This window comes from Ambystoma mexicanum, chromosome 5q, assembly GCF_040938575.1.
Source record: "Ambystoma mexicanum isolate Mex_15411 chromosome 5q, UKY_AmexF1_1, whole genome shotgun sequence".
Taxonomy (NCBI): Eukaryota; Metazoa; Chordata; class Amphibia; order Caudata; family Ambystomatidae; genus Ambystoma; species Ambystoma mexicanum.
In genome coordinates, this window is record NC_090933.1 from 453,840,720 (window position 1) to 453,859,138 (window position 18,419).

Here is an 18,419-nt window from a genome sequence, read left to right on the forward strand (position 1 = left end):
TTTATGGGTTTACTCCCCCTGCATGCGCAAATCTATGCTGCTGCCAGGCTGCTGCTGTATCAGCCGCATCCCCCAATGCTGATTGTAGAGTATTTGTGTGTATCCCTCTTGTGGTACTGTCGCTGCTTCTGGGAGGCCCCCTTGTTGGGTGGGTGGAACGTGTACTGGTCCTGTGAGCACTGTCCTTTCCATACTTATTTTTACAAATTTCTTCTGCACTAATTTGTTTTCTGCTCTTACTGCGTTGTCTACTTCTCTTTGTCTTTTTCCTGTGTCCTTTTGCAATAATGCACAATAGTCACCTGTATTTCAGGCCATCCCTTTGCTTCTATCCCAACCACCTTGTCTATGGAAGATTGTCTGTGGGGAGTCCCCTCACTAAAATTTGGTAGAATAAAGGTATTTTATCATCCCATAATTGTTTATTCACTTGGGTACACAGCTCACCTATTGATCGTATGCACTCTGCAGGGTACTAATCTGGCTTCATTTTCCCTGCTTACAACTCTCTCAGAAAAAAAACCCAATGGGTGGGAACCTCAACTATCACCCTGAGGTAGAACAGTACTATAGAACAGTGGTGGTGCCAGGAGAAATTCAAAGAAAAACTGGTGAGGTTGAGACTAGAGCTGTAAGTATTAAATCATTTGTTTTATTTCATTCTGATTTAGATATGAACATAGGAAAATATGTTTTCATTATTGTTTCAATAAAAAAACATTATAAAGTCATCCATTCATACATTCATTCATACTATTCAGTCCTAAAACAATTCATAATTTTAAGAACTTAGACTTTGTTCAAAATATCTTTGACTGTATCACTAACAGTTGTCTACTCAAAAAACATTATCGACTATAGGTGCCCCAGCACATAGATCTTCTATTAATAAAGGGCTTGCAGATTAACAATAGTTTCGCTGTGAAAGTTACCCCAAGATGAAAACTTGTATAATGGTACACACTAATTAGCATCAAAACACACTGCAACAATAGGTCAATCCTACAAATGAATCTTACTGGCAAAGAAATGTTATTCCCCTATGGTGGGACATACATTGTCCAGAAAATTATTGGGTCCAGCAATTCTTACCACACCACCCTCTAGCGCCGCTGTGATGTCACATTACAACCCATGGTTCCCACATCATTGTGCCAAAACTTTGAGGCATTAGAGATAACCAGCAGAACTGTATTAATCTGCCGCCGACATCTCCACAAGTTTCCCATGAGAGCACAATCGATCATGACACCACGTGAGCCTTGAACTGTTAACAAGTTATGGACTTAATGTTGCAGCCTAGGAACTCTTTGAGCCACATCCCAGGCTGAGATGTGGTTAGAGACAATTTAAAAACTGCCATGGGGTATTTTGAAACTGTCAGTAGACCATTTTCCAGAACTAATATGCTGAATTATAAAATGGTTGCACAATTGCTGCCTTCCCCTGGCACCCATGAGCTTCATTTCCTGACCTCAAATGTATTGAGAGCTGTTTATTTCTTTCCACAATAGCCTGTGAACATGTAGTTTGCAATGTGCTGTCAGCTTCTACCACTGTTAGACACATTAATAAAAAGCACATTTATTTTCTAGTCAACGTGAGCACCCAAGTCTGCTAGGAATGCCTAAATATAATGTTTATATCCCACATACTTACCTGCAGTTTAAGCCTTAATATTTGGAAATTATTTATTTAGAACACATCAAAAGGGCAATTTTCCAGCCAGATGCATAACCCTTTGCGACCATCATTGCATCCCCTGTCCCCTTTTAGTGGGCTATTCCCGCAGCTGATACATTTGCACCTTTATTCCACGCAGAACTTGCATCCCCACTACATATCATGCTGCATTGGTGAACCCGTCAATTTTACTGGAAACCATCCTCCTCCATCTAGACAAACCAGTATGTACAGTGGAGGTAACATAGGCTGAATCACTATAGATAGTGGCTCTGCAGCCCTTACTCATTTGTACTGCTGATTTCAATGTTTTCAATTTTAGTTCAGCTGCTTGCGCAGAATAATGTGATGGTAATCTTGTCTGTGCTGCCACCCCAAAATCCTCCACCTCAAAGCATAGCACTGCTAACCCAGTGTGGTGACAGAACCATAACTGAAGATTATTTGTCCCTCCTTGTGAGGGTTCAGTAATAAAAGCCGGACACAAAATTGTTACAATTTTGGTTAAAGACATTTTATTAAATAAACATGGGTTGGAAAATACCTCTCTGGCCCTATTCTAAAGAGGAACTTCCCTACCTAGAAATAAATAAAAATAAGGATCTGTCTGTGTCATGATGTCAGTAAATGAAAAGCTATCCTTGTGTACAAATCATCCTATCCTGACTCTCACATTATAAACAAAATAACTAAGGGTGCAAGGAAATGTCTTTAACTTGATGTTGGCAAAAAGTTCTCAAAATCAAAATTATAAGACTAACTCTAACGAAAATGTTCTGCAAGGTAAAGACCCTTGGATCCAGAGGGCTGTCCCCTTCCCAAGGTTTTTTAAACAGGATGGAAAAAAATGTCTCTTTATTTTACAGTCTCTCTGTGTATTCACTGGACTCACAAAGCTCTGTAATAGTCTTTCTGTAGAATCTCTTATAACTTTGCAGATCGCATGGTATACTCCCCTGCAAGGAATAATGAAACCATTTCAGCTATCTTCTGTACTTGCCGGCCAGGACTACTTTTTAGGGTTTTTCAGATTCCCTGGTATACTCCCCAGCCAGGAATATTGATACAATGTCAGCTGCCTGGAGTACATGCCTTCCAGAACTTTGTATGCATTTCACAGTTCTTTCGTTATCACAGTGCATTGGTTATACCACAAAAGCATATACCATGACAGGTATCTCTGTCTATGGTAACATTTACTCAAGTGTCTACCTACATTGGCATTTCAGGAATCTATACATAATTAGGGTTTGCCTTTATACTTTGCCTTGGATGCATTCAAACATCCTTCGAATTGGGATTTGAATTTGTACTTTGTCTTGTCTGCATTCAAACAAACGTTGCCTTGGTACTTTTCCTTGACTGCATTAACACAAACTTGACCTTTGTATTTTGTCTTGACTGCATTCAATCAAACTTGTATTTTCTTCATTAGCAATCTCATACCATTCAAACACTTGTTCATGTACTTGTCGGATTGCCTCAAAGTCACCCGCAGCTTGGGCAGACTCACTGGTTCCTTCCAGTGTCTTTAATGCTGCTCACACCTTTGCTGTGTGGTTCCTTCACTCACTTTCTAATTTGGAGTGTGTGGTTGTTCTTTCAGCATCCTTTGTGGCTCTGGGGTCACACACCAGCTTTCCTTTTTGGCCCAGGCTGGAGAACGCTGTCTCATCAATCGGTCCAACCTCTAAGAACACCTGCGCCGCCGCCAGCGTCTCCACAGCCCTTCTTGCTTGCACACAGAATTTCTCCTCCTGTCGCAGCAGCCTTCTCAAGTTTGCCAGCCCTGTGGGTGGGCCTCCCATTCATGAGCCTCAGCATGGGTGGCAATGTCTCCTCCTGCACTGCTCAGTACAATAGTGCAGTAGCCATCTTCAAATGCCCTGCACACTGAAGACTTGGAAAAACAACTTGTCTGCATGTTGTACTTCGTGCTCCTGTACGTTTGTGCAAAAACTCCATTGTCCTGCTCCTCGTCTCAGTACCTGGGTAGTTATGGGATTTGGAGTCCATGGATGTCTTTGGACTTTTAACTCTTACATGTTTTTTCTCTTGAATTTCACATAAAGGCACATCGGAAACAAAAGGTGTTATGTGTGAGATGTGGGTGTTTTGCTCAAAGGTGGGGGCATAATCAGGGCAGTGTAGAGAAAAGATGTATTGTCTCTCTCTACAAGGGGGAACCTTTAGCTGACACTAGGCCATTGAGTTCTTGGTGGTCAGAGGGTCTTCCTCAAGGGAAAGGGGGGAATAGTGTAACTCATCCAATGAAGTCATAACATTTCCCCGGTAGTTGTCTCCTTCCATGTGATATGATATGATATGATATGGCATTTGTAACGCGCCTATACACAAGTGTTTCAAGGCACGACGAGACAGGGGGGAACAGGGTGGAGACAGACAACGATCCTACTAGGCCAGGTGTCATTCAGATCGCGCAAGTGCAAGGGTAGAGGGGAAGGGAAAAGTGCAAGGGGAAAGGGAGAGGGGAAAGTGCAGTCTGGGTTATAAGCAAAAAACATTATAAATAACAAGGGCCAGCTGGTGGCAAGTGCGAGGTAAGTGCAGACAAGTGCTAGGGGAGGGGGGACACAGTCCCGCAGTGCAGGGGTTTCCCGGGAGGCAGTGCAGGGAATAGTGGCTGGGAAGGGACCGAGAACGGTGAGTGGCCCAGTTGCAGATTCAGTGCATGTTCAGTAATTTTAGCAGGGGAGAGGGGAAGAAAAAGCAGAGGCAAAGAGGAAGGTTTGAGGTGCTTCCGGAACCAGAGATGGTTCTCCCCAAGTTTCAAAGAGGCAGGAAGGCTGTTCCAGAGGGAGGTCCCTGCAGAGGAGAGAGATCTGCCCCCTCCCTCATATAACCATCCCCAGGGTCAAGATCAGATAGCAGTTTCCGTCCCCTGACTTCATGAGAGGAGGTTCCAGCCGGGGAATATGGGATGACTCAAATGGATTCATGATAATCCTCTAGGGATTGTTCTCTCACTGTGTGCTGACCCTCCAGACCCTCTTTGTACTTGGTACAATCATGAGCATCATCAACCTCCCATACTTGCTGCGGGATGAAAGTCACAGGGTTGACAATGTGGCACCTCACAATGTGAATTGCTTGGTTTGAGAGGACAACCTCATACCCTGACACTCATTGGGTAGTGAGGGCATCCTTGGATTTTTTCAGAATTTAAAATACTGCATGCTCTACATATAGCGTTACTTGACAACTCATTATTATGGCAGATCATTTTTCAATTGTGATAGCTGCTGCTGCACGCGCTTGCTTAATTTGAAAATGCGCCAGCATCACTGCATCTAAAATACCTCTGTAATAATTCAGGCGCTTGTATTCTTGGGGCTTTTTCTGCACAAGGACAGCCATCATTACTTCTTCGTTAAAATGGGAGAACAGAAAAAATGATTTGTTGCAGTCTGGAGTTGCTAATACTGGTGCATGCGTTAGTGCATCTTTTAGTTCCCTAAAGGAACTTAACATTTCTGCCAGTCGGTGATGAGACCCTTCACCTTCTTCACTGCCATACGACCCTGAAGTAGTGGCTTAGTATAACTATAGATAGCCAATAATAATTTATTTCCCTGAGGTTTTAATTACTATAATACTGGGGGCCTCCATGATTTGATTGCCTTATTGGCTGCATTACCTGCCATCAGTCATCTTCACTTCCTTGCACTAATTTCAAGAACTTCCTGAAGGTGTTTACCATTCTAGGTATTCATTTGTTTAGCAATTGCATCAGGATTCTTGCATTGAGGACCTTGGATTCTCTCTACATTCCGTGTTAAGTCAGAATCAGGAGACAGACAATGCGGCTTGATTTTCAGAGGTGTTGCTCTCTCAGAATTGACCTAATCTTTCCCCAACTTTGTACCAATCGCTACTCTGTATAATCAAAGGTCAAAACGGGTGTCAACATGGTTGAACACAAAAATGTCCTTTATCCTATTCTGACCTACTATCTATCCCTATGACTCCAAAAGAAAAAATAAAACAACCAAGACATTGTTTTGGGCCTTGCCCAATTAAAGGGATGGCTGCTGGCTTCTGACCCCAACCTAAGTGTCTCTTTACCAAAGGCTGCTGCCTATGTTCACAGACACAAACAAATGCTTTCTCCAACCAAGTTTCTCTTTTAAATGGTAAATCTCACAGTATTTCTCTCTATGTGCGAGATTGTCCCGTGTTTTGCTTCCTCAATATGACATCCTTTCAGTCTCTTTCTCCCCCACTCTGGGGCTTCTTTATATTCTTCTCACTCTGGGGCTTGTCTCACTCTTTATCTTTGTGTCTTTCCCCACTGAGCGGCTTGTCTGTTCCTCTCGTCCCACTCCTGGGTGTCACTGCATTTTCCCCACTCTGTGGCTTTCCTCTTTCTCTCTCCCCACTCTCGGGCTCCTCTGTGTTTCTCAAACCTCTGGGCTACTCTCAATTTCTCTCCACACTCTGGGGTTCCCGGGTCCTTTCCCCACTATCGGTGTACTTTATCATTTTCCCCACCCTGTGGCCCATATGTCCATTCCCTGCTGTGGTGCTTTGTTCTCTCTTTCTCCCCACTCTGGGGATTCTCGTTTTTTTTCCCTGCTCCAGGGTTTGCTTCACGTTCTCTCCCTACTCTATGGCTTTTCAGATTGGACCTTGCTTAAGGACTTGTTTCTCTCCCCACTCTTGGGTTTCCCTGATACTTCCCTGCTCTGGTGCTTCTCTTTCACTTTCTCCCCACCTTGGGGACTCTCAGTGCACTCTCGGGTCTGGAGCTTGTTTTTTTTTTATCCCATCACGCTAGGGTGTCTCTGTGTCTTCCCTGCTCCGGGCTTCTATTTTTCGTCTGGCTCCCATTGTGCTGGGGCCACTGCATATCTGCTGGTAAAGGACAGCACTTCGTGAGAGGGCTACACAGTCTATAGAGTGTTCCTATCTCACAAAGCCACTGATGTCCAGCATCCCCTTGGCTGCACTCCAGCCATTGGAGTTGCTTCTTTACCGGTCTCTCGAGTGGATGACTGAAGGGCGGCTTCGTCTTTGGACAAGTACTGTGCCCTCCAAGGTACCCTGCTCCCAGTCCTGATGTGGGGCCAGATGATTTTTGGTTAACCATCTGCAAGGCCTGGCTGGACTAACCAGGTCCACACCGCAGTGTGGGAATTCCCATCTCATGTTCTCTCTTTTCTGCAGGCCACCACCTATTTGCTCCATACTGTTCTTGAGCTATGCTAGATTTTTGGATTCTCTGTGGTGATTGACACCTTATATGATGTGCCTCACAGAGGCTGTGCTTTCTGTCCCCCTCCTGTTTCCAAAATGGGCTGAAGGAAGCATGAGCCAGAATCCGAGCTAGCCATTACAAGGGTCATGTGGTTACCATACACTTCAGTTCCCATATTTGTCATAGAGATTTTAGTGTCTGGAGGGAGGGATGCTAACCTAATTCCTTTTCAGGGGGTTTTCTGTCCCCTAAGAGTATGTCACCACAGAGGCACCCCGCTTACCCCGTCCCCTAGTGGGACGTAAGTGTAGCAGGCTCACCTCCCTCTCTGCCCTCTGACGTTTGACTACTGGAGGCCTTGCCGAAAGCAGGGCGTGTGGAGATGGAGTAGGTAGGGGCATATGATATTATTAAGGATATTATTAAGGCAGATATTAGTGTAGGAAGAAGGAAGGGAGAACAAAATGTGCAAAAAGGGACACATAAGTGGGAAGTGCAAATCACAACGTGTGCGTGTCTGTATGTCTGTTCTCTGCAGTGTTTCTTTGTCTCTCTTTATCCTGCTTGGACTAAACATGTTTTGTCATATTTAGCTGAAAAACTGTGAAACCAAAAACCCTAGTTCAGTGGGTTTCAAAAGTATTGATAGAATGCCGTTTTGAAGTTAGGGCATTGCTTGTCACTGAGGTTGCTGAGAAGATATTTGGGGTAAATCTTCTCTTCTCAGAGAACACAAAGAGGGGCTCCTGTAGGTAAAGGCACCCACTACTCACACTCCCATACATACCTCTCAAACCGTTGTGTCTCCAATGAGACTGAAATCAGGTGTTTTCTGAAGCTGGTTCCAAATATTTGGCATGTGGCTGGTTGGTTTAGTAAAGAGAGGCTCCACCCAAATAAGTGTGAGTTTAGAGGATCATCTTTTGATAGGGTTGGGGCAGAGTCTTGATTCAGAAGCCATATGTCCCACTTTGCTTCAGTAGGTGATAACCAGGCAACATCAAATTGTTACAACTAAGAAAGTGATTTACGCTATATTTATGTTCTTATTTTTGTGTATATGGCATGCATAGGATGCATAGCATATGGCAAGGGAGGATACCTTATAATTAACAATGATTTTCTGTGTGTGAAAAGACCAGGTGATGGAGGGTTAACATGGCTATCCATAGACCATGGATATTTACTAGTGCAAAGACATAAATAAGGCATACATACAGGGCACATAGCCTTTACTTACTTAGTTACAATGTACCTGCAGATATCCATATGTGTCTGCAGAGAGTCGGTTTAGAGTGGGCAGCATGGGGAGTTGGAGACCCCATGATCAACTAGTAAGTGGCGCTTGAGCCAATTTGTACACGTTTTAAGTGATGGAATGGCCTTGATGCAAAGGAGAGCATTTCAGTAGACCAGAGCAAGTAGAGAACATGAGCAGAAGCAGATGGAGGCCCAGGATGGGTGGGGACAGACTGGTTTTTGAGAAACCAGGATGTTAGAGTCTGATATGGAGAGTACAGTGTGATGCAGCCAATGATGTAATGGGAGCAAGTGCATGGATAGATTTTGTGATTGAGGATGAGGAGCCTAAAGAGGGGGCATGGTGAGCCACTCAGCCTGGTACTGGTGTAATGATGTTGGATAGAATCTCCATGTAGATGGTGCATGTAGAAAAGTTGAAACCCTTGTTCAGGGGTTGGACAAGCTATAGAGACTGACTGATGGTCAAGATGGTCAGAAAAAAAGGAAGAGGGATTGCATCACTGCCCACGGCAACTATGCCATATATTTAAAGATAATCTTGGAGCAAGACTTAATGGGAAAAAAGACAGCCCAAACACCAAACTTTAGTGAAAAGCAAATGATGTGGTGTATTATATACATTGGCATTTAAATAACACTCGGTGGAAAAGGAGTAAATATGTGCAAATACTTGAAACAACCTTTTCTGTTAGGGAAACGTAGCACATAATAATTATGTCACTCAGTATGGCCTAAACAGTTTAGTCGTGTAATTAAAAAAAACTGTTTTTGTTCTCCCCTTTATATAGTTTGTGTAGCATCAGCTTTCACCCACAATAATAAGAGCAATGATTTTCGCACACAGTAATTATTCGTGTACACCAACACGTGTTTCAAAGCTTGGGGTTGTTCTGTCCACTATCCTTAACATAGTCTACAACGTCTGGTTGAATTCGCCATTTTGTCTCCCTATTACAAAATGTTCTAAGCCGATAGTGTGGCCCTATCGCGTCTTCCTCGGGGAGGTAATGTATGTGCATGAAAATAGAATGCTGTCTGTGTGGGGACACTCGAGTTACACATACATGCTATCCATGCGTCTTGTCTGAGATATGGGGAGGGGGGTATTAAGCATGCTCAAGTGAGGATGGAGTTCTGTCACGTGGCTAATGGATAAGATGGAGCAGTAGTTCTGACCACCAGATTAGAGATGATATTTGTTGCTGATTAGTGAGTTAAGTGTTGACAGACCGTCATGTTGAGAAGGTTAGGCTGGCAGCGAAGGACGTGTTAGCGATGATCTGCAAGAGTTTAAGTTCATTAGCAAATAAAACCCAAGGTTTTGTGCAAAGGTGAAGAAGCTAACAGGGCAGGAGGGGGAACTGGAAGAAAGTGAAGGGTTAATATTTGATTCAATAAAAATGTTGATGTGATGAATAGAGGAGTATAATATGAAGCATTGTAGAGCTACTCAGTATCACATAATGGTGAGGCAGCGGATCCTGTACTCAGAGATGGCGGGTGAAGGGAGAAAAAAATCTATATATCATCAACAAAAAGTCGATTTTGAAGTCGAGGGATGATATGATGTGGTGTAGAGTGTAAAGAGGGGTGGCCCAGAACATGACCTCGGGGGACAACAAATGGAAGGGCTGTGGGATGTAGAAGAAATGATCAGATAGCTAGGAGGCCATCAATTTAGGTATAGTATATTTGAAAGTGCAGAAATAGTTTGGAGAAATGGGTGGGATGGCCCACAGTTTCAAAATGCTTCATAGAGGCCAAGTGGAATGAGGATTGAGGTGAGGTGAAAGTGATCTACTCTGGTTAGAAGGATGGAAGTGATGATTAGCATAGTTTTAGTGGAGTGTTTTCTCTGAAATGCTGAATGGAAGGCACTGCATATGTTCTGAGGACCTCGTAGGAAGTCAAAGATACCATTGAACTCTGTCAAGGATTTTGGAGTGAGGGGAAAGGAGAAATACAACTATGTAGAGTGATGGTTTCTTGGAATATGTGATGAGTTTCATTAGTATGGTATGCCTGTAAATTTTGTAGAAAGCAAGGAAGATGCCAGATGATGTAGAGGAAGTATGGATAAGAGGAGTGTATTTATGAAGGCCCTTTTATGGTTTGGTGTGAAACGGGATCAATAGGCATAGAAAATAATTTTTCTGAGGATTATCACAAGTTTAATTGGGGATGGGGAAGAGAAGTGGATAGACAGGAATATGTGGGGTGATGGGAGGTGGAGTTTAGGAGGTGGGGCGTGGAAAACTTGGATGTGTAGTCAGGTTGTTATTTGTTCTGGGGACTTGCATATACAGCCACTATCTCACATCCTGATCTCAATTTATGTTATTAATTATTGTTGCCACAACTTCCCTGTATATAACGTCTGTCTGTCCCACCTTCCTTCTTTCCTCTTCCCCCATCCCTCACTCTTCCTCCACTGTACTGTTGTTCCCTTCTTCATTATCTTGGACCTTTCCTGTATCCCTTCTTCCTCATCAATAATCACTACTTCAGTATTTCCCCTATGCCCTCACCTTCTCTCTCGCACGCAATCTCTCCTCAATTTCTGATTTTCTTCCTCCTTGTAATACCTTTCTCTTCAGGCCCTTGTTTCTATCTACTGGTATGTCTCTCCTTTTTGTCCCTTAATGTCCATCTGCTTGTTGTTGCTTCTCTGTTCCCCTTCTATTCTGTATCACCTTTCTATCTAATTATGTCTTAATTGCTTTTAACACATCCACATTTCTGTCATGTGTTCCTAAATCACCCTGTTTCACCAAGAAACACAACATGCACGTTTTCCGCTCTTCCACCACATTAACCTTGAACAAACACAGGTTTGACAGAAAGAGAGTTGGGGGGTCCTGCTTCACTACCATTGCTCCCACACTCTGGAATGCCCTCCCTCAGCAGATCCAAGATGAACCTGCCTATGCTCTCTGGAAGAAAGTAAAAACCACACTGTTCAACAAATATCTGTAATTAAGTTCAGACTGCCCTATCTACTCTGAACTTGACTCATGATCTATGATGCAATGTAACAACCATACTGTTTATAACTCACAATCTATAATACCATGTAATACCATACTGTTTCCATCTAATCCCAACTATGTACCTTTAGCGCCATGATACCTCCAGGTCTGGGCACTACCAACAAATAAAATAAATATATAAATACATGAAATATATCAGTTTGATCAGTCTCTAGTCTTTCTCTCATTAATGTTGTTTCAAGTTTTTCCTCCCCTTTTGTCTCTCCATTCTCCTTCCCATTCTTTCTCTTTCCCCTTTTGTTCTGTGTTTTCTTTTAATTTCTCTCAGTTATGTCTGTTCTCTCACTTTTTCCACTACTGTTCTGTCACTTCACTTTCTCTCCTTCCCAATCTGTCTCCTCTCTCAATCGTATGTCCTCTTGCAGCAGTTTGTTTTGTTCATTCTTCTACCTTCTCTATCTCTCTATCCCTTTCTCTTTTTAATTCCATTGCATCTCTCTGTTCCCCTCTCTCTCTCCTTTCCTGATTGGCATCACATTCTTTTCTGCTTCACTCTCTTGCATCCTCCTTTTCAGGATGATTGTCTCTTTTCTTTGCTCTCTCCCTCTTTGTCCCTCTTTCTCTTTTTTCGCACTCATCTGCTCACGCCACCCTTTCCTTTTCTCACTCTTTCCCATTTCTGTTCTCTTGCACCTTCCTTTTCCCCCTTCTTTTTTTTGTTTCTTCTTCTTTCTCCCAATTCTGTGTCTCATACTCACACAATTTCTCTGGCACCTACATTGTGTTCCTGCTTTTCTATGTACCATACCCTCTCTATTCAGACAAACACCACTATCTCTAGAGGGAAAGAGGCCAACGTGCTTGCCTCCCTCAGAAGAGCTCTCCTGATGCCACAGGTAAATACAATATAATCCATGTGCATACACCCTTTGCACACTTTTCCAAGAATTGTGCCTATAGTAATAGCACAAGAAGACCTAGGAAAGATGGAACTTTATACTAGTTGAGAGACACTGAGAACAAGTAGCAGATATACCCCTTGATAGGATGTTGGAATCAATACCCCCAAAAGACATATATGAAATCACTACAGGATGCACAAAAATGGAATTCAGTGAACCATTCAGTGGTACTTATACTACTGCTGGGTGGTCCAGACCATCCTTTAAAGAAGACTGCAGGTTCCAGGTGAAGGTCCCACCCAGTACTAAACATACAGATTTGGGCGTGAACTCAAGCACAAGTAAATCTCCCCAATACTACATCAGAACAGCTGACCTTAAAATGACAGATTTTTGCGGGGGTTAAACAAGGATCTCAAAGAGACTCATGGTATATGGTGGGTCATTGGCGAACCCACCCACACCATGCTGGTGAGGGGGATGGGGGGGTCTAAAGTCCACCTCACCAGCAGGGTGTATTTAGATGGTACAGGTTTTTCTGTCTGGTGGTCCATGGGATTGCAGGCGAAAATAGCTTCAGAGGCAGTCAAATGGGCCACTCACCCCTTTTTAGTGCCCAATCAGAGTGGAATTACTTTAGCAATGCCACAACAATTAGGCTTTACCGTCTGTTGGTAAAAAACCACCACCTAGGGAGATGATAACTATTTGATATTAAACCCCACATTTGTACACTAAACCAAGCCTATAACACCCCTATTCGGCAACAGAGTTCTGAAACCAAAGAGCATAAAAATCATGATGAATCAATAGATTCAGAGCTACTACTAAGGAAGGTGATCTTGAAGAATACTTATTAACCTGACACCACTTTGTTCAGTGACTAAGCACTATAGTGATACTATCAATGAATTTAAAACATTTTCATTGTACCAAGATGTTTTGTTAAAACGTTTCTATAATGTTTACTTTTAGTACCACTTAGAGTAGCAATGCAGGGCAACAACATGCATACATCATAAAACGTTAATAATCTGAAATCCTGTCAGGAATGGCAGCACATCATTAATGAGTTAATCCAAATTAATTGTCATTGGTCAAAAAATCTTTGCGTCAAAAGGATGCACGTTATATTTGTATTATGTTAAACCCAGTCTAATAGATAAAGTATTTGTAGACGCATAACATACATTGGCCCTCATTCCGATATGGCGGTCTGGAAATAAGGGTGCCGGTAGCTATGTACCGGCACTCTTTCTGGACCACCATACTACAATGGATCGCCCTGTCACGCCTGACCTGCTGGGTGGTTGTCACAGAAGCAGCGGCACCGTTTGCAACAGTGCCAGCGCTTCTCTGTCCCCATTTCTATGGAGTCCTATGGGTCTCCAATAAATGAGGATTTGCTGTTACCGCCGCTCTTGTGATATCCCAGTGGGACAGGGATATCAGGTGGTGGTAAGGATGTTACGGGTTGCCGGTAACCCGCTGCCTACTGGAGGGTTTTACCGGCAACTCTGTAATGAGCCCCATTCTATCATCCTCACGCATCCATTTACATTTGAATCACAAGCAATCACGAATACCAGAATCATCCATTGCAGTGTTCTGGGATTCTTTGCAAATAATGGCAGCAATCACGATGGCCCATATCACCCCAACACATTTCAGTACTGATTTCAAATGGACAACTTTCTTCAGGAAATGCTTCACTTTTAGAAAGTTGGAATATTCAAAATGCGGATGTGGGGTTGTACAGCTGCACCCACAGTTCGAAGGCTCAAGCTTGTGATCACAGACACACTTCAGACTTAGTCAAAAGAGAAAGGCTGTAGAGCAAACATCATATAGAATTCTATACTATATAATTCACCTTTGGAACAGACTTAATTCAGTGGGTTACCTCCCCACCTCTATACAAAATGGAATGTCTTTACTCCCAAAGTTAAGTCCAGGATATTATTTTAAAATGATATAATGACTGAGGAATCACAATATGACTTGCAACTGATTGGATGTTCTCTTGTTTCTTTAAACTGTTTATCACTGTGATTATGGGGCTGCAGGGGCTTCCTGCTGGAGGAAATATAACAGTGTTGACTAAACAAACAGTGGGTGGGATTGTCTCAAAATAATCAGCGATGGGGTTGTATATTAGGTCCACTTAATTAAGGATTGTAATCCTGAGTCTGTCCCTTGATTTCAAGGTCTGAACTGTTATCCTCTGTAGCTCACTGACATCCAAATGCTCCTGCACATACTTTCTTGGTCACAGGGTATTTTCTGGTTGCCAGAGGATGCAGTAGGAGATACAGCTACCAGCAGCCACCGCCTGGCAATCTAACATCTTCTAAAGGGGCTCAAATGGAAGACTGTTCAGGAACAGTTGGACCTCATAGTAGTTTCATGGTCCCCTGCTGGTAATCTTTCTGTGCCTTTTGTTTTATTTCAAAGCTGTGTTCGATTTGTTTCTCCAATAGTCTCTTTGCACTAGCCCTAACTGACCATTCTATTATTGTAATTGTTTATTTGTAAAGCGCGTATACACAAGTTAAGTGCTTCAAAGCACTTTAAGGCAGGAAGGGAACAAGGGAATGCAGTCGTCATTCTTAGGCCTTGAAGATTCTGAATGATCTAACAACAATAACTAGCATACTAGGCCTGAGGCATATCTACTAGTGTAAGTGTGTGACAAAGAGTGGGGGAGAGGGGGAGGTGAAAGGGAAATGGAAATACAGAACAATAAACAACCGTACTAGGATGTGCAAGTGCGCAGACAGGAAGTGTGAGGGAGGAGGAGGGGAACAAGTGCACCCAATCCAGCAGGGACCTGGGTTAAGTGCAGAGTGATTGCTCCTCTCATGGAACATATTCCAAGTGCAGTAGTGCCAAGCAGGGTGCAGAGGCCCAGAGGCAGCAGGACTGGCGGGAGTGCCAGGGACCTGTGAGGCTCTGAGGGTGCACCAGGCAACCAGTCAGCTAACTAAGTAGATTGGGAAAGAGAAAGAAGGAGGGAAGCAGGAGAGAAAGAGAAGGAGGTTAGCAGGGGAGAGGGAGAGAGAAAGGGGAATAGAAGAGGAAGCTCTTGAGGAGTTTCCACAATTTAAGGAGGTCTTGGTCAAGACAGAGAGAGGCAGGGAGGCTGTTTCAGGGGGAGACACCTGCAGAGGATAAAGATCTACCCACAAATCTCTGGAAAAAACGGATCACCAGCCGAGGGTTGGAGGAGGCTGAGTGGAGGGCTCGAGAAGGAGAGTATTTAGGAAGTGAACATTGTAGATAGTAAGGGCCCTGACCCAGAAAGCACTGTGGACTATGCAGAAGGACTTGAACTTGATCCTTGCAGCCACGGGGAGCCAGTGGAGTGATTTCAGCACCAGAGAGATGAGGTCCCTAGTCTTCAGTCCAAGGATAAGTCTTGAGGTTCTGTTCTGGATAAGTTGAAGAGGTCAGAGAGTGGAGGAAGGAAGATTGACAAAGAGAGTTTTGCAGTAGTCCAGTCTGGAGAGCACTCTGGACACTGTGAGCCTCTTGGGAAAGTGAGAACATGTAGAATACCTCTGAGGAAGTGCAGCAGGTAGTGGGACTTTTTGGACATGTCCGAGATGTGAGAAGAGAAGGAGAGAGTAGAGTAAAAATTGACCCCCAGGTTTTTTGCCTCACTGGTGGGTGAGGGCCCAGGACAAAGGTAGGCCAGCCAGAGTGAGGGTGGGGAAGTGGGAGCAGGGGTCCCAATGATGAAGATCTCTGTCTTACTGGTATTAATGCAGAGATCATTAGCAGCACACCAGGACTGAATTGCGGACAGACAGTCAGGAATGAGCGAGGATGAGGAAGAGGCCGAGGGTAGTCTGAAAGAGAGCTGTGTGTCTTCTGCATAACACTGAAAGTTGGAGGTGAAGGCAGAGATCTTGTAGGTCAAAGGGGCCAAGCAGACATTGAAAAACCAGGGGGATAGATTAGATCCCTGAGGGACACCACAAGTAGAGAGAGTGACAGTGAAGAGAAAAGACCCAAGTTCCGCCTGGGAAGGACGGTCAGAGAGAAAGGGCGCTAGCCATGCCAGGGATTGATCTGTGATGCCCAGGGTATCACAGAGGCAGGAGATCAGGATGCTGTGGTTTACATTATCGAAAGCAGAGGAGAGGTCAAGGAGAATGAGGACAGAGGGATATTTGGAATCAAGGTTTGAGAGCTGGTCTTCATGGGTGTTCAGAAAAGCAGTTTACATGCGTCTGGACGCTCCAAAGCCAGTCTTATGGTCATGGAGACAACCAACAGATACAGTGTGGAGGGAAAGCTGAGAGATAGCCAACTTCTCCAGGAGTTTGCTCAGAAAAGGTTTGATGGAGGTCAGGTGATAGTTTGCCGCAGTGCTTAATTTGTAAAAAAATAAGTGCCAGGGCCCAAAAAATCTTGGCCCCCTAATCGCAGGCCTGGCGGGCACCGCCCGCAGAGTGGGCGGCCTGTGCCAGCTCTGTGCTAGACCTAGATGCTAGACAGTGCTAGACAGCCAGCAAGAGTGTGCTTTCTGGCTTGTCCCGCTAATAACATGTGGGATAGTGCTCCCAATTTCTGGCCCTCAGGTCTGGTTGCTACCATTATCCTCTGGGTGTGCGTGTGTATACACTACTTACTCTGGGTGTGCGTGTACATGCATTCATGCGTGTGTCTTTTGTGTCTGGATGGGCCTGGGTGGGTCTGAGTCTGTCTTCCTGCTTCTCCACCCGCACTAGTGTGTGTGAGTGCTTGTATCATCTGTGTGTATACATGTTTAGTGTGTGACGATGAATCTGATCAGCGCTGTGGCTCAACTTATCCCCAAAACAGAAATGTAATCAATTCCTTTTGCCTCATATGTTGATGGGCATCTGTGTAAGTGTGTATGCACTTGACTGTATGCCTACCTGTTTGCCCGTGCATGCATGTGCATGTTGTACATGTGTGATGGCCATGTGTGTGCGTTTATGCGCGTGTCTACCTTCCTTCATGCATGACTTTCCATGTGCGTCTGTAGAGTGAAGTATGTTTGATGATTAATATTTGAGCAATAAGTTATTTTATTTGAGGTGTGTGTATTAGGCCTGCAGCTCCACCCTGGCTCAAAAATAGAACTGTGATCCTTTGTTAGTTTTGGCTATTAGGTGGCGCCTAGATTCCACTGTAAGCCAAATCTATTTTAGTGGAGTGCAGCTAGTAGGTAGATGAAATGTGCGGAGGGGCACATGGCTTGTGGGAGTTATGTGGTTATTTATTCACCTATAGACTGCCCATGATCATGGTAATCCACATGGACATTCCCACTCACTACCTGTCCCTCCCCACCGACTACCTGTCCCTCCGACCCACTACCTGCCCCGCCCCACCCACTACCTGTCCCTCCCACCCACTACCTGCCCCTCACCACCCAAATCACATTACTCTTGGATCTCCTTGAGCCAGCTCTATGAAGAAGCTATTGCCACGGTTATTTCTAAGCAGTATGCTGAGATTTAATCCCTTAATTCTATCTGTACTTGTGCTACTGGAGTAATTAAAATGTCTTCACCAAGTGTGCCTTCGGCCACTGTGCCTTGCACTGGAGTCCTGTTAAAAACAAGTATTGACAAAACCAATACGTTTGGTTTGTGTACAGATATTGCAATCATGCCCAGGTGCTGACACCATTTGCCAGCTGTTATCTTATAGCAGGTAGTATCATTATGGCAATGCCTGGTAATCACCTAGCCATGGCTTGCAAAAAGGGTTATCAAAAAGCCCAAACGCTTGGCTTTGCCAATGCTTGTTTTTGCTTTAGGTGTTGGTGTCTGACTTGGTGAGTAGGTGTCAGCCTCTGCCTGTGTTCGTGTGCATTCGTGCACATGGATGTGCGTGTGTGTGTGCATATCCGCGTGTGTGTGCGTGTGTAAGAAGCCATTTGAACACTTGAGGTTGTAGCGTCCTGCATCCAGTGCTAGCTTGTGCCTCGTATAGAGAGGCATTTGGAATGTAGGCAAGTCCTTTCAGCTGAGAGAGAGGGAGCGAGAGAGAGCGAGCTATGCCAGCCTTTATTTTTACTGGCAAAAAAACGCCGCTTCCGCGCTGTTATCTTGGTCTCCAGGCCAGATATGACTTTTCAAGGCTTCCACAGGAAGATGTACTGCTTGCGGGGGAGTAAGTGTGGGGCAAGCAGATAGGGAGGTGGGAAGGTGTAACGCGGCACCCCGACAATGCGCCCAAAAAGATGGATTGTGACAACTGACAAGACGACGCATTTCACCTGTGCATCAAGAAAGTTAACACTTTAAGTGTTAAACTTTCTTTGATGAATGCCTCCATCTCGGTGCTCTGCTGCACAGAGAGACATGATCAAGGGTAGCTGCA